At 34.7% G+C, this 12,617-nt stretch overlaps 1 protein-coding gene across 5 annotated transcripts in view; it reads right to left on the bottom strand.

Moving 5' to 3' along the window:
* The window catches only part of POU2F1 (POU class 2 homeobox 1), a gene marked incomplete at its 5' end in the record, with an annotated part of 184,644 nt that overhangs the window by 98,899 nt on the left and 73,128 nt on the right, over positions 1–12,617 (bottom strand). Inside the window, one exon of one of the 5 annotated variants that reach the window (XM_081225028.1) lies at positions 11,056–11,149. The exons of the other annotated variants lie outside the window; for them this stretch is intronic. Of the gene's footprint in view, positions 1–11,055; positions 11,150–12,617 lie in introns of those variants that run through there. 5 annotated transcript variants of the gene reach the window in all.

Raw genomic sequence — 12,617 nt, 5'->3', positions numbered from 1 at the left:
GGATAATCTTATTTCACAAAAAGTAAACTGAGGCCTAGAGAATGACTCTTAGGTGACACAGCTATTAAGTAGCAGAGAAAGTGGGGGTGGGGGGTATATAATACGGAAGTATGAGAGGAAAATAAGTACAATAAAATATGCTGAAACTCTTACCACATGACACAGAGTTCTGTAGTTGCTGGTCAATTAAAAAGGTCAACTTAAATATAAAACCATTTATACATACCTTAAACATTTCATTTTAATATAAAGCACAAAAATATACATTCATTCACCAACCTTTTGATGTTGGACTAAAGCCTTTGTTTTAAGTTTGGATCCACTAATTTGAATTTCCCCTTCTTTCTGGGATAAATCATGCCCTTAATACACACTCTAATATTTCCAGTTTCAATTTCTTTAGCTTTGTTTTTCAAGCTTATTACATTTTCACATTTTATGTATGTGTATAAAATAAATATTAAAAACTCAAGAAAAATTTCATGAAACAATGCTCCTTCCTAGGTGTAATGCACTCTGATATGTTCTAATACATTTCTTCTCTTTTTTTAAATTGATTTAAACCTACTAAATTGATTTCATGACCCATGGACTGAAAAACTGCTTTAAAAGACACGTGAAGCAATCTGAGTACAGAATCTTTTTCCTTCTTACTTACTTTTTTTTTAAAGAATAATTTACCCCTGATATTTTACAGCTCCCTTGTTCTCATCTAATTCAGCAGTATTTTTTTTTTACTTATTACCCTTTATCAATCTTTTCAAAGCATTCAAGTTTTCACAGAAACATCACTTCTCTTTCCCTTGATTTAAATAATTATTTAAATTGTGTGATTAAAATAAGTATAAACCAGCACGAAAAGGCTTGAGAGCACAAACATGTAAATGACTCCTGATACCCATACAACTTCAGCAGCAGCAGCAGATATGCACAGACATACTAAGGAGTAAGCATTCAGCATGCTGTAGGGGAATCATCAGTATGTTTCAAGCAAGAATTCTCAGAGCATCAGTTAATTGGATCAGTCATTTAAGAGGTGGTTTGTTAAGAAAGCTACCACACTAGAAAGCAGCTAGTATTAAGTGGCTCATGCTCTGGTGTCTTCCTTAACCTGTGCTATCTTATTTTTCTACAGCCATGCCATAGCTCATTTACTGCTCAGTCCAACACTCTGGCATCTTTTCAGTAAACATAGTAACATTACAAAATCCAATCCTGAATTGCTTAGCTGTAAAATCTTAAATCTTGTGTAGCTCTACTAAAGTTTTACCATTACACTAAATTTTTCTGTCTAGTCTATCTTATCATCCTGTTTCTTTACTTCTATAACTGTCTTTTATTTGTTCTAATGTAAAGAGTTTTGCAAAGTCATTTATTTCATGTATGAACACATTCAACAAGTATTTTACTAAGTGCTGCCAGACACCAGGATAGGAATTGGGTCTACAACGCTGAGCCACAGAATGCTTACAATTCAATAGTAGACAGAAATATCAAGCAATCATCTAAATACAGAATTACAAAGTGTGAAAATTCCATGGAAGAAAAGATCAGGTGACAACATGGCTTCAACACAGGCCTATAATTTGTCTTAACATCCTTGGCTACTATTAGAGTTCTCTAACTTCAAGAAATGGAATGTGACTTTTTCTCTGATTCCATTTACTAAATCCATGAAAAACAGGCTTTGTTTTATTTAAAACCACATGCTGCTTTGTTTATTGTCATTCATCCTTTGAACTATTTTGCTTCACTTCTGATATTGGTAATTTGTGTCTTCTTTTTATCTCTCTCTTACTCCCAGGTTTCATAAATTTGTGTGAAAATACAGGTAACAAGTATCCCAAAGTTCTACATGAGATACAAAATCTAAAGATATACTCCTTCATTAAACTAATTAAAATGTTCTTAGACTAATCGGATGTTATTAATGTCTCTTACTATTAACAGTACAGTGGTAGTCATTCCATAAACATTTACTAACTCTCAAACCGTCTGAAATACCGTTCCCTCCCTATATCAACTAGTGAAAAGTCTATCTATGCTATAAAGACAGGCTCAAAAGTTATGACCACAGATCTTCATTCCCCTCACTGTCAAGTAACTATTTGTTTCCCTGAAATCCTATAGCAATGATAATATCCCCCTCTTTTGTTTTTAACTTTCTACTTTGAAATAGCTAAAAATTCATAGGAATTTATAGAGACAGGTCTCATGTACTCTTCATCCAGTTTCCCCCACTGGTTACATCTTATATAACTAACAGTACAGTACAACTAACAGTACAAATCCAGGAAACTGGTATAGAGCATATGTAAAGTTCTATGTTATTTTACTGTCACGTGTGTAGATTAATGTAACCACCACTGCAGTCAAAATACAGAACTATTTTTTCACAAAGAATTCCCTGCTGCTACCCCACTATAGGCATATCCACTCCTCTCCCTCTGGCTATTCCTAATCCTTGACAATCACTCATCTGCCATCCATTTTCATAATTTTGTCATTTTGGGATTATACAAATGGAATCATACAGTATATGACCATTTGAGGTTGGCATTTTTTACTCACCATAATGCCCTTAAGACCCATCCAAGTTATTCTGTGTATCAACAGTTTATTCCTTTTCATTGCTGAACAGAGTAGTGCATGGTATGGATGTACCATAGTTTGTCTAACCATTCACCAATTAAGGGACTTTTTGGTTGCTTCCAGTTTGGGGTCATTACAAATAAAGCTGCTATAAACATTCATACATGGCATGTACATAGGATCACAAGCTCCACCCTGGGAGAAAGTATTTGCAAAAGACATATCTGACTCTCATCTATAATATACAAAGCACATTCACGTACATATTTTTATGTGGACATAATTTTTTTTTCCTCTGGGATAAATGCACAGAAGTGAGATTGCTTGGTCATATGACAAGTATATAATTAGTTTTAAAGAAAATTCCAAATATTTTCCAGAATGGCTGCACCATTTGACATTCTCAAAACAATGTATGAGAAATCCAGTTTTTCTAAATCTACATCAGCATTTGGTAGTGTCATAACCTTTTATTTTAGCTGTTTTAATAGGTAAGCAGTGATATCTCATGGTGGTCTTAATCTGCATTTCCTCAATGGCTTATGGACCATCTTTTTATATGCTTATTTACCATTCATATATCCTCTTCAGTGACATGTCTATTCTTTCTTGAATTTTTTTAGAATGCAAAAATCTCTCTCTCTTTTTTTTTTTGGCTGCACCACGTGGCTTGTGGGATTTTAGTTCCCCGACCAGGAATTGAACCCAGGCCCTCGGCAGTGACAGCATGGAGCCCTAACCACTGGAACGCCAGGGAATTCCCCCCAAATCTCTATTTTCTAATGGATTGGTTTTTTTCGGGTTCAGTTTTGAGAGTTCTTCATACACTGTAGATAATAATCTTTTATCAGATATGTGCTTTGCAAATGTTTTTCCTCCTTGTGGAGCTTGACTCTTCATCCTTTTAGCAGAGTTTTGCACACAGAAAAACTTTTTAATTTTGATGAAGTCCAGTTTATCAATTTTTTTCTTACCCTTTTTTTTTTTTTTTTTTTTTTTTTTTTGCGGTATGCGGGCCTCCCACTGGTGTGGCCTCTCCCGTTGCGGAGCACAGGCTCCGGACGCGCAGGCTCAGCGGCCACGACCCACAGGCCCAGCCGCTCCGCGGCATGTGGGATCCTCCCGGACCGGGGCACGAACCCGTGTCCCCTGCATCGGCAGGCGGACTCTCAGCCACTGCGCCACCAGGGAAGCCCTATCAATTTTTTTCTTTTATGGACTGTGCTCCTGGTGTCATGATTAAGCACTTTTCACTAAGCCCTACATCCTGAAAATTTTCTACTGTTTTTATTCTAGTGTGAGGTTTAGGCTAAAGGTTCTTCCCCCACCCCTCCCCAAATCATTTGTCAAAAAGACTATTCTTCCTCCACTGAATTGCTGTTGTACTTTAGTCACAAATCTATTGGCTGTACTTGTGTGGCTATTTCTGGGTTTTCTATCTATTCCATTGATCAATGTGTCAATGCCTCTACGGATCAAACCCTGACGTTTGATTCCTACAGCTATATAAAAAGTCTTGAAATTAAAGACTGCTTCTTCCCACTTTATTTTTCTTTTTCAAAGTTCTGTTAGCTATTCTAATTAGCCTGCATTCCTGTATTAATTTGAGAATAATCTTATCTATTAAAATCTTAACAGAATTAACAGATAGATGCTACTATATATAAAACAGATAAGGAACAAGGACAATATCTTTTAATAAACTATAATGGAAAAGAATCTAAAAAAGAATACATATGTATGCTTTTCAGCATATATATATATATATATGTATATATATATATATATGTGTATATATATATATATATATATGTATCTCACTTTGCTATACACCCAAAACTAACAACATTGTAAATCAGTATTTCAATCAAAAAAACAAAAATAAAAGAATCTTAGGGGCATTTTGAGAGGAACTGCATTAAACCTGTATATCAATTGGGGAAGAATTTATCTTTCCTATGTTGAATCTCCTAATCCATGAACACAGTACATCTCTCCATTTCGCTATATCTTCCTTGATTTCTCCCATCAGCATTTTGTAGTTTTCAGCATAAAAGTCCTGAACATGTTCTGCTGGATTTAAAATTAAGTATTTTGTTTTTTAGTCATTCTTTTAGGGTAAGGCTGCTAGAAACAAATTCTCTTTGTTTTCCTCTATCTAAGAATGTCTTGATTTCTCCTTCATTCCTGAAGAATATTTTTCCCAGATATAGAATTTGAGGTTTTAAGCTCTTTCTGTACTTGAAAAATGTTACCCCTCTGTCTCCCAGCCTCCATGGTTTCTGATAAGAAATCCATTATCATTGGAATGTTTTTTCCCCATACGTAAGGTGTTATTTCTCTCTCACTATTTTCAAGATTTTTCCTTTGTCTTTAAGTTTACGTAAGTTTTATGATGTGTCTTACAGATTTCTTCAGGTTTACCTTGTTTGGAATTTGCTCAGCTTCTTGGATGTGTAGGTTTATGTCTTCTGCCAAGTTTGGCAAGTTTTCATCCATTATTTCAAGTACTTCTTGGCCCTGCCTGCTTTCCTCTCTCCTTCTCTTACTCCTGTTGGAGTCTTTGTTTGGTCATAATCCTATAGGTACCTGAGGCTCTATCCATTTATTTGTTCTATTTCTCCTTCTTGTTCAGATTGGGTAATTTCTACTGTTCTAGCTTACAGATCACTCTGTCCCCTCCATTCTGCTGTAAGCCTACCCAGTGAGCTTTTTTTATTTCAGTTACTATGGTTTTCAATTCTAAAATTTCCATTTAGTTTTTTTTTTTTTTTTTTGCGGTACACAGGCCTCTCACTGTTGTGGCCTCTCCCGTTGCGGAGCACAGGCTCTGGACGCGCAGGCTCAGCGGCCATGGCTCACGGGCCCAGCCACTCCACGGCATCTGGGATCTTCCGGAACCAGGGCACAAACCCGTGTCCCCTGCATCGGCAGGCGGACTCTCAACCACTGCGCCACCAGGGAAGCCCTAGTTCTTTTTTTTTTAATATAAATCCATTTATTTATTTTTTGGCTGTGTTGGGTCTTGATTGCTGTGCGCGGGCTTTCTCTGGTTGACGCGAGCAGTGGCTACTCTTTCTTGTGGTGCATGGGCTTCTCATTGGGCAGCTTCTCTTGTTGTGGGGCACGGGCTCTAGGATGCGTGGGCTTCAGTAGTTGTGGCTTGCAGGCTCTAGAGTGCAGGCTCAGTAGTTGTAGTGCACGGGCTTAGCTGCTCCGTGGCATGTGGGATCTTCCCAGACCAGGGATCAAACCTGTGTCCCCTGCATTGGCAGGCAGATTCTTAACCACTGCGCCACCAAGGAAGTCCCTCCGTTTAGTTCTTTATATTTTCTGTTTCTTTAATAAGGCTTTCTGCTTTTTCACTGAGACTTTATATTTTATTTTTTATTTCTTTCCTTTTACTGTTTTGGTAAAGAAATTACTAGTGGAAGTGCTTTAAAAAATTATGGGAATATGTGAAAAAGAAACAGAAACCAGCCTGAAATGTCTCCCATGGACAGACTTTTGGACAATTTGAACAAAGTAAATAAAAATAATAATGAATTATAACCATTACTCATAGGAATTCAAGAGTCCATGCTGATATAAATAAATAAACAGGGAGAAGAGAACGTTCTTCCTTACAGTAGAATGTCAAGAAAATTAACATTTGGAAACCATCATAGCAGTAAGTTCAGTCAAGAAACAACCGATACTAAATCTAGAGGGCAAAAATTTGATGACAAAAATTTACAGTTTGCCCACAAAATATATATTAATTACAAAGGGAAGAAGTGTTACTTGCAGTAAAGAAGCTTGGTAAACATCACCTTAATCGAGTGATCAAAGTTAATATCACTAGTCAGGGGATAAATCAAAATTGTGCAACCCCCTCCCCCCAAAAAATGAAAACACAACTTCACTTCTGTGATATTCCTGCCACAGACACATAACCTGAGGAAGTATCACATAAGCCCCAATTCAAACACATTCCACAAAATGTATTCTTCCAAAGTGTCACAGTGCTGAAAATCAAGGAAAAGACTAAGATAGAAGAATACTAAAGAGACAACATGACAACTAAATGCAATGCATGATCCTGGATTATATTCTTTTGCTATGAAGGGCATTTCTGAGACAACTAGAAAAATTTGGATATGGTCTATGGATTAGTTGATAGTAATGTATTATTGTAAATTTCTTGAGTTTATGTTTGTATCATGACAATGTAGAAAAATGTCCTTATTTGTAGGAATTATACACTGAAGTATTTGGAAGTGATGGACCATCAAGTCTGAGACCTACTCTCAAAAGGTTCAGGGAAAAAGTTACTTGTATTATTTTGCAACTTTTCTAAAAGTCTAAAATAATTTTAAAAGAAAAAGATTTAGCAAAGAAAAAAGGGAAAACGAAAAGAGATCAACAAACTACCATACACTATTTTATTATCCTAGTGGAGTCTTGCTCTCCCCACTCCTCAGAAATCTCTGATCACAAGATGCGTATTAACACTGGCAACACTATAGCTCTTACAGAATTGTGAAATGTATAGATAACCTAGCATGAGAGTGCACCTGAAACAAATTAAACAGTATTCTGATGGACATCTCAAAATATGAAGGAGTCTACATTCTAAAGCTCTACATTGAATTAATGGAAGTTCAGTAAAATTTATACTCAGATCTAAGCACTGAGTATTGAACAACTTTCCACAGTTGGTGTCGTATCACTTACTATCCAAAGAAAGAAAAAGAGCTTGAAATCCATTACAATCAGAAACTCTATTAAATATTTTAGAAACTCAGTTAATTTTAAATAAAATCTACCCAGCCATAAGAAAATATTAGAAAATGAATTTTAAATGTGGTGTCATAGATATATTGTCATATTCTTTTAAAACTACTATTTTAGTGGCACTACAATGTGTTATGTCTAAACTTCCTACTTAGGAGACCCTGAGCAAAGGACGTCACATCTGTTATGGGTTGAACTGTGTCTCGCCCAAGATGTTAAAGGCGAATACCCAGGATCTGTGAATGTGACCTTATTTGGAAATAGGATCTTTGGAGATGATCAAGTTAAGATGAGGTCATCAGGATGAGCCCCAGTCCAATACTATTGCTGTCCTTACAAAAAAGGAAAATTTGAACACAGAGACAGATACATACAGAGGGCAGACAAGAAGAGAGGCATGGTACAGATTCTCCTTCACAACCTTTAGAAGGAACCAACATTGCCGACACCTTAATCTTGAATTTTTAGCCTCCAGAACTATGAAACAATAAATTGCTGTTGTTTAAGCCACCTCGTTTGTGGCACTTTGTTACAGCATCCCTAGGAAACTTAACACAACATTTGAACCTTAATTTTCTCATTTGAAAAATGGGAATGATTATGCTGTCTCCCAAGACTGTTCTTAAAATTAAAATGAGAATATTAGTTATTTTGAAAATAATCAGGAATTATAAAAATGATAACTGTATTATTCTAATATCTTGATAAATATTCAATAAATACTACTCAAGATTTTTCTCCTGTTATAACAAGAAATTTTAAGTGATGCTTTTGAATATTTCCATGTTTTTTAACTGAGTTTTAATCCATAGGCCAGAAAATTATCTTTACTGTACATGGTAAGAAGAGTTGTATTAATGTTTGAATTAGCTGAACATGGCTGAAGTAGAATTTGGTTTCCTTTTTCTTCTTTTTTCTCATGTTTTAATCTTTAAATAACATTTCTTAAGAAGTATGAGTTTTCTCTTTTGAAAACTTTTTTTAAAACTTTTTTTTTGAGATATGATTGACATACAAAAAGCCATACATATTTAATGTATACAACTTTAATGTATACAAACTAGATGTTTGGAGATAAATATACATCTGTGAGACCACAACTAAAGCCATAAACTTATTCATCACCTTTAAAAGTTTCCTTTGCGTCCCCCGCCCCATTTTTTAATTAAAAATTTTTGTGTGTGGGGCAAGAGCACGTAACTAAGATCTACCCTCTTAGCAAATTTTAAAATATATAATACAGTACTGTTAACTATAGTCTTCTGAAAACTTAAAATCTAACTACCCACCCCCCCGCCCCAAGAAAAAAAACCCACTAATGCCCCTCTGGCCACATAAGCACTATACAGCAATCCCAGGCAGTTGTGATTCAGAGCACTGGAAACAATCAACAGCACTGGGATGGCCAAAAGTGGAGGACAAAAGAATATGAAGGGTTTAACAAGTTGACCATCCAAACAAAAAGCAAGACATAGATTTGTGCATAATGCTTTCTTCTCTTTGCTCTACTTCCTGTACCGCTGTACTTTTCCATATATTAAAAATGAAAGCATGCATGTAGATGTGTATAGCATATGCCCAACAGAGTAGGAATTCAATTAATGTTTGCTGCCCCAGCCCTACTTCACCTCTTTCCCTTCTACTCAGAGGATGATGAGTAGTTTCAAGTAATACTTAGGGTAGTTAATAACTTTGTAATCTCATCATAATGTCACTGTATCAATAAATTTCATACCACCTTCACAAGTTCCAGTTAGTTAGAAAGAATTTAACTTAAAAAATAATAAAATTTGTCAATGTATCTCACCTTTTATAAAGCTCTAACACATGACCATCTAGAACAGAAAGGTACCAGAAAATCTACTTTATCTTATTTCTCATTTTGAATAGTAGAGATTAAAATGCAAATAAATTACAATTCTTTGGTATAAGATCTCCACATTACCATGAATAAAACAGTTATGTGACATGGGCTACTACAAAATGTACTTTTTTATATCTCACTGTCTACATTCTGTGCATCCCCACCCTCTTTTGGCCAGGCAGATGGTGGTGGTAATTTAATGAAAGATTCCTGGGGAAAGGTGAATTTCAAGGGATAAATCAGGTTTTAAGGTAAAGATTCTTTTGGTTTGGGCAAACTCAGGTACTCAAGGTATTTTACTAAAGAAGAGGAATTTTCTTTATACTTCCATCATTACATCTTCATTTAAGATAATCAGCTTTTGTTTATCCCAAAGCCAACCAGACACGTGAAATGTCTTAATTTCTGACTAATACTCTTTGCTGTAACATCAAAATTTTTTCATTAAGGGTGTCAACTAATTTTGAAAGGTCTGTTAAAAATATTTTAGGAAAATAATCATTGTTTGATGATCAACTATAATAAGTAAAAACATTGGAGAGACAAATGTTCAGTCTCATTAAATATACCTCTGGACTTGCTCAAAGTAGTTTAGTTTAAACATGTATTTATAATATACAAATATTATATACTTTTTGAGGGGGTATAAAACTTACACCTTGAAATTACATTATAAAATAGCTAATATGATTTCTATAGGTTTACATTATAAAATAGCTAATATGATTTCTATAGGTAAAATCATTACAGAGGAAGACACGGTTTTATGGTTTCTCTACACTACCTCAGTATGTCTCTAAAGTGCTCAGATTTTTGAATGGGTGAATTAAGAGAGGAAATAATTCCATAATTAGTATCAGTAAACAAGGGATAGGTTGGATTTACGATTAAATTTTAATTCCAAAAATAAACAGACTTCATAGTTTAGTAATAGGCTTTCACATCAAAGAAAACTGTGCTTAAACTCCAGTTCTAGAATTCTAAAATTCTAAACTATATTACCCTTCCTAAGCCTCAGTTTCCTCATCTGTAAAACAGGTACAACCATACTCCCAAGGGTTCTCCTCAGATTTGAACAAAATGTATCCAAAAGCTTCAATGGCCCCTAGTAGTTAATTAATGGTTGTTAATATTACTGTTAATAGATAAAATATTTTACATAGAATAAATAAAACCATTTCTTCTTTGCTGTTGCTACAGTAACATATTCAGTTACACAAAAGGAAAATCCATATGAAATGTCACTATGGTTTGTTTATTCCCTTAGGCATGTTAATTTATATTTAAGGTACTTAAAAAAATGAGAATTTTTAAAAGGCATGAGACTAGGAGTCTAGATTCTGATTTCAGCTCTACACTGGCTAAGGAAGCACTGAACTTCCTTAAACAAGTTACTTCATCATTGGTAAAATGTAGGTTATAATATTTTGATTATAGACTAATTTTATAAAAATATTATTTACAAAGAACTTCTATTAAACTACCACACAGGAATTATTGCTAATGTTATATTATCACGATAAAGATGATACTTAACATTTACCCTATTTGCATTAATTTCACAACTTTTTCAAAAGAAACCAGAGCCTAATCTAAGTATTAGGGCAATCCTAAACTATTTTCCATTGAGGGCTAGGGCACAGGCATTCTAAGCATAACTCAATTATATCAATAAATACCAAACAAATTTCAGAGTTAAAAATGAAATATATGTATTCAAGTCATTTTTATAGTCATTCCACAAAATTAAAGGCAATCATCATAAAACCTGGATTTATCAGAGGCCACTAAATTAATAGCTTTTATTAGCAGAAAATATTTACCAGGTATAGAAAGACTGCATTCTTTCTTTGAATTGATTCATTGAAAACTGAGAGTAGTTTGGTAATTAAAAAGTCAGGAAAGCTCTTCTTACTTTTCCAGTCTATGAATACAAAAAGAGAAAAAGGCAAGACTGAGTAAGTTGTATAAAATAACCTAACACTTTAAGTGGGAACAATTACAAACAGTGGAGAACGCTGGATTACCCATCAAGGCATGGTTAGCTGCCTAAGCATAAAGTGATTAGAGGCAGGCAGCTCTCTTGTGCCTACTTCCTCATCTACAAAATGGAGTTACTAGCACCTGCCCTTACTTCAGAAACATGGAGGTAAATCAGAAAGTTCTTGGAACATGTATTACAAGGGGGTGGTCTTTCATGAAGCTAGATAAAAAAGCCTACTTAGTATCTTCTTTAAAGGGTATATTTCATTAACTTAACAAAAGACCCCAAAATCCAACACTAACCTCCCTCCAAATTTACAAGTATCTATTTCAACTGGCTATACCCACACACATAGATGATAGACATAAATGAATATAGATTGCTATCACTGTATTCTGGGAAAAGGTGCAAGATTACATTTTGTCTTTGAAAAATGAGAAAGATCAATACTTGGCACACACAGGTGTGTAAATTTACCATCACTGGTTGACCATCACATTCTTTGCCATGAGGCCCCAGAACCCTAATAGTAGGTTCAAGCAGCCAGCCTTAACAGATGAAGAGGAGATGGTACCTGCACTGACTCTTATTTGCCAACTACCTCTACTACATAGCTTTGTTTGAATTAGTACAACTAATCAGTAATTGGTATAAATTAGTATAAATGATCGAGTAGTATAACATTAATGAAAACCATCTAAGTTTTATATAACTGTACTCAGTACTCATGTTAACTAGATCATATAATTTTTTTCTATACATTCTGTGATGTTCCTAACTACTTCATGAAACTTTGAACCAAGAGCTTAGTTAAGTTCAATGGTGCAAACAAAATTAAATATGTAAATAGTTGACACTATCTTCTTAAAAAGGAGTTATTTTTGTGAGAGAAGGGGCTTATAGTAGCTCATAATACTTGAAAATAGAGATCAACATGAAAATTCTGCCACCATTCTCCAACAGAGGTCAAAAATTTACTAAAGACATTTTATTATGTTATACAACTGAAAAGAAAGTGAATTTTTTCTCTCTCTTGAAAAAAAATCTGATCTATATGTACTTTAACTTCTTTAAAAGAATTTTAAAATTGTTAAGTTGTAAGAGGATATACCTAAAACCAAAAGCAAAACAATACAGAAACACATGGACAACTAAATACACAAAAACAAATATAAACTTCAGCACATCCACCAAACTCCTCCAGAGCAGGAACTATAATGAATAAGGAAAACCCACCTACCCTTCCTCCTTTAGACCAATGTGATGGTTACACACTGACAAGCTCTTTCTGGCGTCCACTGGCACATCTACAGACCTCTTATTCTTTTGAAATTTCCCCAACTTAAATTGGATGCAAATAAGCCAGGTGTGGTCCCTACAAAAGTAATCCTGCTAGTCCCC

Source organism: Mesoplodon bidens (genome assembly GCF_964165515.1).
Source record: "Mesoplodon bidens genome assembly, chromosome: 2".
NCBI lineage: Eukaryota > Metazoa > Chordata > Mammalia > Artiodactyla > Ziphiidae > Mesoplodon > Mesoplodon bidens.
The sequence above is the reverse complement of the archived record's forward strand: the minus strand, read 5'-3'. Positions and strand labels throughout refer to the sequence as shown.